Source organism: Sinocyclocheilus anshuiensis, unplaced genomic scaffold (assembly GCF_001515605.1).
Source record: "Sinocyclocheilus anshuiensis isolate Anshui unplaced genomic scaffold, SAMN03320099.WGS_v1.1 scaffold13, whole genome shotgun sequence".
In the NCBI taxonomy this organism is placed as follows: domain Eukaryota; kingdom Metazoa; phylum Chordata; class Actinopteri; order Cypriniformes; family Cyprinidae; genus Sinocyclocheilus; species Sinocyclocheilus anshuiensis.
In genome coordinates, this window is record NW_015538026.1 from 75,670 (window position 1) to 91,041 (window position 15,372).

Consider the following 15,372-nt stretch of genomic DNA (forward strand, 5'->3'; position numbering starts at 1 on the left):
TGCTCAAATGTGCCATTAATGTACTGACACAAAAAGATATAGTGTATTTTATACAAACATAACTGATGTAAATGACAAAAACAAAGTTTAAGGCTGATGTCTCTATTCATTTTCACCGAAGCAAAGCAGCAGATGTTATAAATAAAAACAGTTAACAATGTTATTGAATAGAATATATTAAAATATAGTGTATTTTATACAAACATAACTGATGTAAATGACAAAAACAAAGTTTAAGGCTGATGTCTCTATTCATTTTCACCGAAGCAAAGCAGCAGATGTTATAAATAAAAACAGTTAACAATGTTATTGAATAGAGTATATTAAAACCGTTATTGCACGACATGGGCCTATTATTACACAGACAAAACAGTCGAGATGCGTTTATGCATTTTTTTCTTCTATTTTACGCATTAGTAATAGGCTAAATCAAGACTTCGCAAGTTCTCTTGTAAAATAATAAAAAAACAACAACATGGAATAAACTGTACAGAAAGCGAGAAAAGAACTCTCAACATTAGGCTACTAAAAAGGTCAGTTTAATCTCGCAAAACCTCCCGTTAATAAAAAACAACTGCATCTTTGTTGTTTATGATGAATTCGGTGCTTGCACGTACACCGCTTTTATTCTTGCAGCTTATGTTCAAATAGCTGCAGTGCTCCGACTTTGCCACAAGGTCTGCTCAGACCCTGACGTGTCTGTAAAAGTTAGTGATGGGAAGTTCGGATCATTTTACCGACTCGGACCTTTGAGTCTCGTTCAGCAAAATGAACGAATCTTTTTTCGAGTCATTTCGTTCATTTCGTTAATTTTAACAAAATATAATTAAAATGTTACGTGTTACTTCCCTAATATGTCTACTACTTACGCAAACGTTGATCACACTACAAACAATACAAAACTGCTATAAGAAACAGAAAATATTAATTCATTGTTTACCTGAGTCTTCAGCCTATGATTAGCTCACCTCCTCTTATCTGACAAGTCTTCACAACACTAGTAAAAGTACGTTTCCACGTCAAAGACCGTTTTTATAAATATGAACGTTGCCGTGGATTTCAGTGTATGCACACACTAAGATCAAATCTGTGCGTACGCACATTTGATAAATGAGGCCCCATGTCACCTGTATTTAGGATAACTTCATTGACGTAAAACTTTACGCAACGCATCTATGATGCGAAAGTACGAGATATTTTAGAGAAAATACGCAGATGTAGTGTGGCACGCCACATATGGTGCTGCCTTTCAACTGTTTAATGGATGTTCTTATTTGGGTGAATGGTTTAATGTTTCCATTATGGCTATTCGCCTATAAGAATATGCTCGGACCGCAGACTTTTCTCACTGATCCTACAGTCGTTAGTTTCTAAACTGAGACGAACTAAAAACAGCGTCTGCTTCACGAGTGCTGCTCCTGTCTCACCCGCGAGTCAAGGTTACTCTGCACAAAGGTGAACACATGCACACAAGTTTGTGTACAGACTCGTTCTTGGAAGTGTTTCAAGCTGTTCTGTTTGTTTGGGTATTCCCAGAGTGTTTGGAAACAGTAAAACAGTTTCCAGTTAGCATGATTAGCTTTCCCAAATGCCATCTTGTTTATTTCAGCCTGTTTTGTTTTTTTTACTCTTTGCTATATGTGATTAAAATCTAGTGAAATATCACTGTAGATAATAAAACACAATACATGGTAAAGTTTAATAACCCAAATGCAACATAATTTCAGTTCACTTAGCTTATCGGTCAAATAAACTTGTATGGGCATTTTTTTCACTATTTTATTTATTTATTTTTTTGTAGGCAGTAAATTTTTTTGTTTTGTTTTTCGTATCTCTGATTTTATCCTTTTTTTTTTTTACTTTATACTGGTTTTCAGACAATTTCTGACAATTACTATGGCTATGTAGCTGCAGTTTTTATTGAGAAAAGGACTTATGTGGCACTTGTACTTGCCTTACATATTGCACTAAATTCAGCAGAATTATGGTAAAATTCTGCTACAAACCTACTTATTTACACAGTATTTTGTAATACAGACTTATGAAGCAAAGTTAAATAAATAGCACAATGCACGCCAGTTTTTTGAAGAAATATCTCTTGGGCTTATTGCAAGTTATACAGGCAGTTACAGGCAACCAAACAGCCCTTCCTATTGTGATACTGCTTTGTGAAACAGGACTGCAATGGTATTTCAACACGCTCAAAGCTAAGATGAAAACTGAAATGCAGATGAACTATTTAAAAGAAAAGAGACCATGTGAAAGTATACAAGGGCTATGCTATAACAGTCTTTAACACATTTTTTTCTCCTTTCTGATTTGTAGCCCTGCCGCTGATGTCTGAATTATTGGGTGTCTGATTGCAGAGCACAAGAGGTGTACAAAATTCTTCAGAGATGCCAGTTGTCATTTTCCCCATTAGTCTGGCCAGGCAAGTCCAGAGTCCAGTGTTCTCGATTCTATTTCTGCTTACCACGCACCCACAACATGAACACGTTGTGGCAACACTCATGTTACTGAGTTTGAATGTTTCAGCAGTAGCGACAATCAGCAGGACATGTTGCATCTGCAGTACGTGTGTGTGTGTACATACAGTATAAATAGTCCATAGTCCTATCTAACCCATGAATGTCGCTCAATCAAATCATTAATTACATTTTCTTTTCTTTTAATGAAATGCACATTCTGTCTGGTATCATGTCTAGTATATTTCTGCAGTTTTAAAGCATTTGGAGGATCAGTTTACTTCTACTCGTGAACCAACAGCACTGTGCCGACTGAAAACTGCAGTGGAAAGTTTAGAGATTGTGAAATGACCTGAGTCCACAACTGGCCAGACTTGTTCTGTTCCGGATGTTGTGTACTCTCTCTCTCACACACATTTAAAAGCTTATTTACAGCAGCATGATTTAAATGGGTCATATCATGAGAAATCCTTGATTTCATTGTTTTATAAAAACACACTAACTTTCAAAATAAACCCTTTAAATGTTTCAAGTTAGGGTTCTTCAATTATATACCATTAATTTAAAATACAGAGTGCAGATCTGGTGAAGGGAAGTTATTTTGTAGTATGAGGGTAAAACTTGTTAATAATGAACATAAAACCGGTTTTATGTATAAGTCCAAGTGATCCATTCAGAAACGTATCTGTCTCCAAATCGGGATGGGAAAAAAGGTAATAGAAAAATAATATTCAGTATCAACTAGTATTAGCCAAGTAGATTTGAGGAAAAACTTGATTAGGCCTATATTAAATGTTAATAATTCCACATGAAATCAGAAATTAAGGACACAAAAAAGTGAAAGTGTGAATACTGTAAAAAGGGGTGAAAATGAGTGGAAAGGTGTTTAGATGCATGAACAACTATTGTTGGGACACTCCCACTCATTTTCTCTGCATGGCACTGTTAACTGATGCCTTCTGCTGGATCTGATGTGTCATTGCAGCGCTCAGTGTTCCACTCCACGTATCCAGTACCAGAGTTCTCCAGGAGCATTTTAAGTTCATTGAAATCTAGCCTTTCGTCAGCTGAGTCTCTCCAACATATCAGCTTTGTGTCATAGATGTGCGATGGACACTTAGGGGGTGAAGGCATTCTGTGCAAAAAAGGGGGCAAAAAAGGTGATCATGTTGTACACCTCTTGATTTGAGAAAGCTGCAAAAATATATACAAAAAATTATGTACTTTAACCTTTTCAGATCTGCATGAAAAAGAAGATACATAAGTGGTGTACATACCTGGATATGGGAATCCCCCATAAGTGAACATTTCATACAGGAGGACTCCAAATGACCAAACATCAGATTTGTTGGAGAACCTTCCATGGCTGATGGCTTCAGGAGCACACCACTTATATGGTATTTTTTTATCTTCAGATGAGTAAATTGGCTCCTGTGAAACAAGTGCCCCGTATGTTTTAAAAGCAAATTTTAAGAATGAATATTCTGTCTTTGATTAACTAGAAGGTAATCCTCACCTTGACGATTCGAGCTAGGCCAAAGTCGGCCACTTTACAGATGTAGTTGTGTCCCACTAGAACATTCCGGGCTGCCAGGTCTCTGAGGTTGCTGTTCTGCTCCTCAAGGTATGCCATCCCATCAGCCACTTGACTTGACATTTCTATCAGTTCCTGCGGTTCCAGGTTCTGCCCGTCCTCACCTGTGAAGGGAGAACCGAAGGAATCATGTCTGTCTGCTTTAAGACTTTGGTTTTCTACAAAAAACAAGACTCGTTCTAAGGAGAGGTATTAGTGTATGAGTTGCAGTGATTTGTTTATGAAGAAACGTGATACTAGCAGCAAAAAAAAATCTTGAATTTGGACTGTTTAGTCTTTATGTTATTTTTGATTAAACAATCACAGCTTTAACATTTGCATTTGATTAAATACCATTTTATAAAATATAATTTTATAAAATTTCAATAAATACATTTTAACAATAAATGACAGATTATTATCACTAGCAAGCTAGTTCAAATGGCAGTACGGAGCGCGAGTAACCGATAATCTCTGCCTCGCTACGAACAAAAACAAAACAAAACATGAATGAACATCAGAGAGGGTATATTGAAATATACAGTAAAACCTACTAAAAAAATCTCTCATATAATCGCTCAGTAAATCAGTGTTTTATTCACTTATTCACAGAAAATGTCAATAAAACAGCTTGTGATCGTCAGGTAAAGCAGCATTTACCTCAGCAGAGTCATTTATGTGCTTAGGTCATTAGAAATACTTCTAGAAAAAAGCTAGAAAAAAGAACTTTGTAGAAGGGCATATCGCTAAAATCTTAAATATATTGTTAAATATGTGCACTAAGTTATAAAAGCAATTACATTTTTTACCTAACTTATTGATGTCTCATTTAATGTATGTTTGAATAAATCTCATAATTCTGAAAATTGTTTGGAATCTTTAGAGGCCCTTACCTCAAAAACAAGCTTTCATGACATCTGATATTTAAATGATTATATCTCAACAACAGTTTAGAGTAGAAACGATGATTAGAAACAATGATATGATTAGAAAACAAAAACTTGAGGGATGTTCACACCAAAGATGATAGCCAACTATACTGTTTTAACAATTGTTTTAATTCTGTGAGAAAAGGGAAGTCCACCTCACAGCTATAACGATAACGATATAGTTGGGAATCACGTTCAGATCGATGAACGATAAAAAAGCAGGTGACATAACTGCAGTGCGTACTTACAATTAACCAGTGCATTGTCATGCATTGGTTTGGACGCTAATATATATATATCATTATGTTTATCGTTATACAGGTGCATCTCAATAAATTAGAATGTCGTGGAAAAGTTCATTTATTTCAGTAATTCAACTCAAATTGTGAAACTCGTGTATTAAATAAATTCAATGCACACAGACTGAAGTAGTTTAAGTCTTTGGTTCTTTTAATTGTGATGATTTTGGCTCACATTTAACAAAAACCCACCAATTCACTATCTCAACAAATTAGAATACTTCATAAGACCAATAAAAAAAATTTTTTTAGTGAATTGTTGGCCTTCTGGAAAGTATGTTCATTTACTGTACATGTACTCAATACTTGGTAGGGGCTCCTTTTGCTTTAATTACTGCCTCAATTCGGCGTGGCATGGAGGTGATCAGTTCTTTTCCACGACATTCTAATTTATTGAGATGCACCTGTAGTTATTGTTCTTGGTGTGACCGGGCCTTTAGATTTCACTTTCTCATTCAGTTCATGAAACTCAAAATGTGTTTGTGGTCAAAACATGGACTAAGTCACATGTAATCAACATTATTGACAGGTTACAGTAAACATTTAAAGATGTCAAAAAAACTTTCATATTAACTGGGTTGACATCAGATAATAAAGAGGTTGTAACCTCGGAGGAAACTGAGCAGGTTGCCTTTTTCCATAAGCTCAGTGATGATGTAGTAGGGGGTGGAGCTTGTGCAGACAGCAAAGAGTGCGATGAGATGTCTGTGTCTGAGCTTTTTCAAAATTTGAGTCTCCATCAGGAGCTCCCTGTGATTGAGAGACTCTAGAGGAGGAGTAGGAAACACAGTAGAGCACATCAGATAAGCATCAGTACAACAGAGTGTTGGAGCAATGTGATATTTATTAATACATCTGTCAAAATATGGGATTTACTCCTTCAGGGGAATTTTTCACTAATAGGCTGACAGACAGAAGCCTTAACAGTGTTTTAGAACTGTTCTTCAAGAGTTCTCAGTGTGCTACGTGCTCCATTGGCTATAGGTTATGAGGGCAGTAGCCTGTGATCTCATTCCTCCAGCTCTCACAGTCACAGAACAAGAAACACTACATTTCTCACATTCACACAGTATCAGGAGCAGAAAACAAGTAGGCAAAGAGGAAGTAGTCCATTCCACTTAAAAGATCCACCAGACTCATTCCCTCATTTAGCCTTCAGATGTTTCTTTCCTATTTACATGCACCAACCGTACCGTTGTTTTTGAGGCTCTTGATGGCCACATTGACCATGCCTTTCCATTTTCCACGGTAAACATCAGCAAAGTATCCTTTACCGAGCTCCTCTTCCAGAGTGAACTCTTCCTTGAAACGGTTTGGTGGGAAAGATCCTGTGGTTTTGTGTCTGGCTGTTGGCATAAGACAGAACAGAGATAAACTCTGATTGGGGAATTATGCAGTAATACAAACAAATGCATTTTTTTACATACACATATTGTACATGAAGTTTGTGGTAATCTACTATTAACTTGATAAACAGGAATCGCTGTATACAGGCATAATTTACAGTGGTTGGACAAAATAATGTGACCATCTGAGACTATTTTATTATTATGGTGTTTTACCTCCATTTGCCTTTAAAACATCCTCCAACCTTCTCAGAATAGATTCATACATTTGAATAATCTCCAGTTGAATGTTGTCTATAAAAACATCTGCCAGTTGCTTTAGACATGTTGAAGGAAGGAATCTGCTTCTCTCCCAAACTGCCCACAGTGGTTTGATAATATTCAAGACAGGTGATTTGTCTGGCCAGGACAGATGTTGAAGTTTACCTTGTCCTTGGTGCTCCAACTGTCCAGGTTTTATGATCACAACACCATATTTTTCGCAGTTCAGCATTGGCACACCAAACAATTGGGCTGTAAAGGTTACAGATGCTCCTGCTAAACGGGCTGTCCTTTTTGGAATTCTGACAAAACACCCATCCCATCCATAGCTTGTACTAAACACTTACTACATACTTACACTGAGATACAAACTAGAGAATATAGACAAGGAAGAGATAAACAAGACAATAACAACATCTGCATTTTCACTGTAGTCTACATGAATTTTATTAACCCCAATAATAATGGGTGTTCACATAATTTGTCCAACCACTGTATTTGTGAATTATCAGGGCTGCAAGGAAATTCAAAATGACTAGTTATTTAATTTTATATAAACTTCTATTTTAATGGACAATTTGCCTCTTATTACTATGTTAATTGACTTCCTTCAGACAGTCTTTTTCCTCATGTCACACGTTTTCTTGTGGTAGGTCTAGTATAATCTTGGTTACTCTTAAATAGCACGCTTTTAACATCACAATGAAAAGTACAAATCAGACACACCCACTATTTACTTAAAGCTGCAGTCCGTAACTTTTTTTTGGTTAAAAATGATCCAAAATCAATATTTGAGCAAGTACATAACCAGCCAATATTCAAAACTATCACCTTACTTTAGCCCTATTCACAACGGTCAGTTTATAATAATGTTTTCTAATTTGAGTGGTAGGGGTAGGTTTTCGTGGGAAATTCGAGCATGCCGCTGCGTCATTACGTCACGTCTGTAAACATAAAGAAGTTGTCCCGGCTACTAGGCTATCACATGTGAGGATGCTGCAGGTGGCCGATCGTTTATAGCCTTTTCTCACAGCAGCTGGAATAATTAAATGTACAATTTTGATGGCGGATTGTAATCCAGAAAGGATTATGTGTTTATGAAAATTTGAGTCATATATTCTAAGACGTAGGCTAGAATCTGTCAGTGCAAAGTACAATATTCACACCGGTGTGGTGACTGACTGCCACACATACTCCTCAAAACATTAGATTCATCCGCGCTGGAGCCGTGCCGCCACTCAACCCATGCAAGGAAGACAATTCCGCACACAGCTGAAATTGCAGGTTTTCAAACAGAGATGGCGACAAAGAGGCAAAACTTACGGACTGCAGCTTTAAAGAAAACGTTCACCCAAAACTGATTTTACACAACCTCATGTCATTCCAAATTTGGAAATAGGAGCTTTCAAGCTTCAAAATGAATGCAAAAGCATGTAGTGTATAAGTATCATTCAAACCAGTTTTGTGATTTGGATGATTCATTGAAAAGATCAGACTCAAAAAAGGGATTCGTTCATGAATTTAACAGAACTGCTTCTCTCATTAACATGCCAAAAAGCCTGTTTCCACCGCAGTGGAACTAGTAGGGACTTTGGGGCGGTACTCGGTGTGTTTCCACCGCAGGATCTAAATAAAGTTCCGGGTAAATATTTGCCCCTCAGAAAGTCCCTGCTCGCGAGGTAACATACCCTGCACCCCAATGCTCATAATATCCATCCTAAATAGTATGTGAGATTAAAATAAGTGTGTCCCAAAGCATAGTATGTTGAAAGTCCCCGGATGGTCTACTATTTCAGGTAGATTTTTTTGGGTGGATCCGTGCACACTCTGATGGCAAATATTACCCACAATCCATTGCACTTTGACGAATGATTCGGTTCAGAACTACAAACACGAATAAAAAAACGTAAAAAAAAAAAAAAACTACAAACATGGCGGATGTGCGCGACTGACGGTTAAGTTTAGATAAAGGGGTTTGAGTTACTAATAATCAACATTTAACCTGTTAAAAACCATTTTTAAAAGTGGTGCAGTGCTGGTGCAGTGCCGAGTATGAAATCCAGCGGGCTGGAATCAGTGACAAAAAAAAAAGATTGTCCGTCGCTTTGTATGACGTTATCGTTGTTCGACATTAGCGCCCCCTCCTGGACTGGGAGGAGCAGTCACGTGCAGTCCTACATCACCAACCGGAGACTGCAGTTTCAGGACCGCAGTTCTAGGACCGCAGTTCTAGGACCCTATTCTTTTGTAACAGCGCCACCTGCCGAATTGGATCACTAAAGATGGACGACATGGACAGCAATCAGAGTGAGTAACTTTACCGATTTTCAATTAAGAAAGTTTACGTAGCCAACGTGAGAACTGCTAAGAAATAATAATGAAATCCCAATTGCTAGTTTTATTGATTATTACAATGTTCTTAATTCGTGGCCATGATTTAATTAAGCTAAACCTTGTTGACATAATGACTACAATAAGTAAATCTATCCAGCACATTAATTAAACTTAAAAAGATGATAAAAGCATATTGATGTGAGATGTGTCAGATTTACCTGTAGCTTACTGTATTAGTGTGAAAACTTGTTTGATTCCTCACTCAAAGGACATTATAAGGTAAGTTATACTATATTGTGTGACTTCAGAAGACTTGCAATATAGTGCACAGGTCATGTGGCTCACTTTAATACTTTATTTATTGTAATCTTGAAGCTTGACAGCCTCAGTCCTAACTTGTGTTATATTCAAGAGTGGCCAGGATATTCTTCAAAAATTCACCTTTTGTGTTCCACAAAAGTAAGTCAGTCATACAGGTTTGAAATGACATGATTTAAATAATGTTAAGTTTGACTTATAATGACTTTTTGTATTTTACTTTTCTCTCCCGTTTCTTTCACTCACCCGTGCACAGGGCCGTGTGAGACAGATACCACAGCTCAGGATGTTCCTCTTGTAGTGCTGCAGCAGCTTCTCCAGGCTCTGAAACATTTGACTCTGTTCCAAATAGAAGCTTCCATTCTGATTCTGATGGGCCTTAATATGTTTCACTTCCCAGTCACTGATTACCACTGACAGAATGACGCACACAGAGAAAGGATGCATCATGCAAATAGTAGAGGAGCAATGATAAGAGATTATTTGATCATCTGCATCTATCATGAATTACCCCAGTGTTTCCCAGACCTGTTCCTGGATGCACACCAACACACTACATATTTTTTTACTCTTTCCTAATAACACACTTGAATCAACTCATCAGTAGTAGAAACTCCAATATCTGAAATAGATGGGTCAGATAAGGGAGACATCCAAAATATGTACTATTGGTGTGCCTCCAGAAACAGGCTTGCAAAACAGTGAATTAACTGAATAGGGGAGAAGAACATGTTTGCACTATAAGCAGGTCTAATTATGACCTGATTGACTACACTTCCAGTGTAACAAAAAGAAAATGACTCAGAGATTAATCTACTACATTATAACAATGACACTATGCCGTGTTACTTGTATAGACTAATAGCATAGGCGGAACTGAATGTAAAATGCAGTTTGAGTTTAAAACCACGGTCAATACACACAACAATTACTCTGACCTACCTGATAAAACACACCTTATGTGATCTTTTTCACTGTGTCGCAACAGGAAAGCACCCACTCCATTCCCTGGAGCCAAGAGCAAATTCTGGGTCTCAAAGCGGTTCAGTGTCCCAAAATACGAACTAAAGAAGAGCACAGTGGTTCAGGTGTTGTACACATATCTCAAACCACATTCATGTGCAGCAGAGTTGTGACAGGACTGCATTTGCCTAAACTTGGATGCATGCCTGCCTATACATATAAAATAAAGGACAATAATTTGAGTATTTGCACTCTGTACTCTGAACTAATATTGTTTTAGTCATAAAAGTGTTCATTGTTATTAGGTAAGTACAGAGAAAGCTTGTGTGTTTATTTTTTTTACATTTAATCATTTATCAGATGTTATTTTTAAATCCAGACTGTCTGTGGTTTCTATCACCAGTGTGAGGGGAACTGGAAAATGGAAAATGAAGTAGGCCTAGCTCTGGAGAAATTATTTAATTTGACTTTTTTTTGTTTGGAACAAAAAAAAAAAGTTACTCACTAACCGTAGCCTAGGCCTACTTACGGTTGCTCTTTCACCGTCTCTCTTCTCGCTAGGTACTTTTGAGGAACAAAGCCCTTGGCTGTCACCATTCCGTTTCTATCCAGTTTAACGGCAGTCCACAAGTCACCCTGACGGTCGCAGATTCGGAAGTGCTCTCCCTCCTGGAAGGTCAATTCCTCGTTCGCGCGAGCCTGGAAGGGCCACAGCGCCGTGTAGATCTCATTGGCGGGCTCAGACACGGACGAACGGGTCGGATTTGGGACATTTTGTGTATGAAGTTTGCCGGTATTCGCTGGTTTTCAAACTTTGGTCTTAGACGACTTGAAAAGTCTCTCAAACAGGGCCCCCAAACGGGCACGAGCAGCAACAGTCCTCTGACAGTTTATTTGAATGTGAATCGAAGACTATAACAGATTCTGGACTGATGAGACGTGGAAGCTGAATCCTCCACCTGTAAGTGAGTAAACTGGAGTGAAAGAGCTGGGAGGAGCACACACAGGTTGTGTCTCACAACAGCCGCCAACATGGACAGCATTTCTGACAGCGCCTGTACGAAAGAATGTTGTTTATGTAGCACAGTGAGATTTGAGACACGACCATACGCAGGTACGAAACTGCTCGAATACGCTATTCAAACAGTTCAAATCCAGGGCAGTAGTCATGCACAATGCATATATGACTTAAACAATTATACATTAATCAAAAAGTGAGCAAGGTTAGAGAGATATTTGCAGCTTTTGTAGATTTTAAATTATATAGAATGTAGAGTGAATTCGGGTAAATTGGGGCACCTTTTGCCAAAAAAAATTCCCAATTTGCTTTTGAGATGACGGTATCACTTCTTTGTATTCTTTGTATTTTTTAAACTTTAACAGAGGCCTCTTTTTATAAGTCTTGAATTATGTATGAGGTTCATTGCATCATATTAAACACAGCAGTTTTTAACACTTGGCAAAACTTGAAAAAAAAAAAAAAGATACTTGAGCCGCCATATAGGGTTCTTCAGATTTGCAACGCTGCCTAACACTTTGGAGAATTTCTAGGCTCTTTTCAAAAAGGGCAGTTTTCAAACCCATGAAAGTTCCTGTAAGAACTCTAAAGACTGTCCACAGTTCTTCTAAGAATGCCATCATAAGTAAAAGGTTTTGGGCACCAATAAAAGCAGTCTAGAGATTCTCCAAACGGTAAGACCACTGTAGCTATGTGAGCTGAGGAACTCCAAATAGTGCTTCAAGTATCTTAATTTCTACAGTGCATACTGCTCAGAGAAAACAACAGACTAAGCTACAAAAACATCTGCTCTTTATGCCACTGACTTAGGACAAGAAAATAGTGATCATGGCCACTGAAAGAAAGGCAGACTACAATGTGACTTCAGTTCACAGATTTTATTCAGACAGCTCTGGAGGAAAGAGCAACTTGGGTTGCAGGTGCTTTCTCTGACCACAGCGATGACACCACACCGAAAAATTAAAAATGTCTTATAATGAGTCTCTCGGCAAAGTGATATGTAAAAGGCAGGAAAATCACCCACCTGTGCTTTTTCTTTCTTTGTTTTTTTCTTTCTTTTGTTTTTACATTAAACAAACAGAAATGAATTTGACCTGCCATATTCTCCATCTTTTAGACGCTTCACATATATTTTTATATATATATATTTATGTTTATCAACACTTTTCTAAAGAATTCAAATATTCAGCCACATGTACTGGATTCACTTTAAAATCACAATAAATATATAAAAAACAAACAAAACACATACATAGCAAATCCAATATAATTGGGCTGATATTGGAGAGAGGGAGGACTCGTCAGCCAATACGTACAGACCTGGTTAAAAAAAGTAACACAGATCCACAGGGTTCCTGAGGTTTGCATGTGTCCCATACATAAGATCAGTGTAAGGGGAATGGCTTTCTGACTTACTGAGAGGCTTCCGACTGAGGTCAAAGAGCACAGGTCAGTTGGTTTATGTGTTGGGTGGATCTGCCCTGTCCCAAACACAATGCCCCTATTCTATATTCCCAATAATAAAAATGACTTGACATCAAGAGTTTTGTCTTTTGCTTTTTTCTCTAGAACAGGCATAACTAAGGAAACTACTGTAAAGGGGCATTTTACTCCCACATTTGTGGAGAAGAAAATTAGTGGTGCCCTTTGAGCTGATGATAAGTCCCTCCTCTCTCTCATCCTCGGCATCTACCATCAGTGTGACAACCACAATGTCTAAAGGCCCTTACACAGGTAACGTTTTGCACTGGATGTGAAACTAAAGTTTGACAAAGGAAAAACAAAAGCATAGCTAATAACTTACAATTCACACTGTTCTTAATTGTCTTTAAAAATATTTGCATGGATTAAAGTAACAACTTGTGAGATAATAAATATACAGAGATTGATGCACAAAAGTGTGCAAAGGCCTGTGGCCTTTACTGTGGTTTAAGTTCAGCATGTCCATGTTCTCCTCCATTCAGATTTGATTTAAAGTAAAAAGCACATTGTGGGGTCACAACAGGACAATAGGCGGGGCTTTACTAGGACAAACAAAACCATCAACAACAAAAAATCTTAAATTCTGTACATGTAAACATCACACACTTCCACTGAGTCAAAAAAACAGAAAGAAATTGTACAAAGCTTCACATTGGTATACAAAGAGAAACTGAGCTTCAGTCTACAGTTTCTAGTAAGTACAGGAGTAAAAACAAATAAAATACCATAATCATAATAATATTACAAAGCACCACAAAATTAAAATATATCACAGGCAATGGTTGTTACCACATTTGATTGCAGAGTTTAGCTGCACGGTTTAAAAAAAATAAAAAGTTGTAAAATTTATTTTCTTGCCTTTTCACATGTCTTGCGTTCACCAACCTCAGATGTCCAGACAGCTTCCTAAAACTCTTACACTTCTAATGTCATTTAGGAACAAAAAGGTACAAAACAAGGAACAAAAAAGTCAGAGCAAACAAAGATCAATGGCCTAGTACAACTTTTGGACGCTCAAGACACCAACATTTATGATGTACTGTAGATAAATTCAAATGCTTGTTTTCTTGCAATCACCATTTAATTATAATAAGCCCAGATACGATTTTATTTTCTCAGCTCAAAGTGCTGGACAGGCTCACATTTTCCTGCATGGTTAAAGGGAACAAATAATTACAATGCAGAGCAAATAAAGACAGAACATTATGGCTTGAGAATGATCAGCTGCATTTCATAATTTAGGTGGTTTTAAGGCTCCATCCCATAAACATTTTTCCTTCACGGATTGTAAAGTGCTACCATGTTAACCAATTTAATAATTTATAAAGTCTAACATCTGAATATAAATTAACTAATGATCCTGCACATATCATTTCATCTGTTCATCAATGAATCTGTTTCAATGAGCAACAAGTAAGAGGTAATAAGCAGGCTTTGAGCCACGTATCAAAACTAAGCTGTTGGAGACAACTCTTTACAGAGTTTTTTCTCTTTACAAGTTGCGTCATTTGGATGTCAGTCATTTGGTGACCAATCTGAGATGCATGTTTTACATTTGGAATGTTGAGACTCGCAACAATGATTCCCTTCAGACCGTCAGTGTCCTACAACTAGAGTTTTTAAAGAAAAAGTAAAAAAAGATATTTAATTTACTAAATTAAAAAGTAACACAAAACAACAAATAAAGCACAAATAGAATGGACAGAGAGAAATTAATATATCCAGATAATTAAAAAAGAATGTTTGCAGCTAAACGGGGAAATGCTCTGTTCCGCATAATCATGTTGCAGAGTGAGGACACGGTTCAAGCTATGGCTACAAGACTTGAAGGCCCTGTATTGTCACCACTCCACTAAAGGCTAGAGAGTCAGAGTGAGATCTCACACAACACTATGCCGTTTTCCGAGGGATCAAGTCACAATTGTTCAGGATTGTCTTTTGCTTTTTTTTAATACAGTTTTTTAATGATGGCATTTGTGAACATGAGGAAATGCAGGCAGGAGGAAGAGTGAGGCTGGTGTTTGAGGGGCAATGCATCGGCAATGTTCTACACTCGGTTCCTGTGGATAATGCTACCTTAGTCCACCAATCAGTGCCTCTCAAGCTCTTGGGTGTTGCTGACTGAACGGAAATAATGTCACCATCATTTCCACTCTGCTAATATTAGGTCCTTTCTCTCAAACTCACTATGCATATACAGTATGTGTGCCAATAGGATGCTAAGTCCCTCTGTTTTGATTGGTCCCCGTGAAGATGAAAGTGTCTCAGTCATGAGGTTAGAAAAAAAGAGCAGCATTCACAACTTAACAAAATGTGTTTGCGACACAATGCAGCATGGGAAATGTCCATGTCCCCCCCCCCCCCCCCCCCTTCTATACCACCAT

The 15,372-nt window shown here is 37.6% G+C and overlaps 1 long non-coding RNA gene and 1 pseudogene across 1 annotated transcript; one reads left to right on the top strand and one right to left on the bottom strand.

Moving 5' to 3' along the window:
• Positions 1-1,237: 1,237 nt before the first annotated feature.
• Positions 1,238-2,910, top strand: LOC107678648 (uncharacterized). The gene is made up of 3 exons (XR_001632956.1): positions 1,238-1,455; positions 2,326-2,575; positions 2,727-2,910. It is a non-coding gene; the product is annotated as an uncharacterized LOC107678648 (long non-coding RNA).
• Positions 2,911-3,410: 500 nt separating this feature from the next.
• Positions 3,411-15,372, bottom strand: part of LOC107679994 (protein-tyrosine kinase 6-like) — a 13,783-nt pseudogene continuing 1,821 nt past the window's right edge.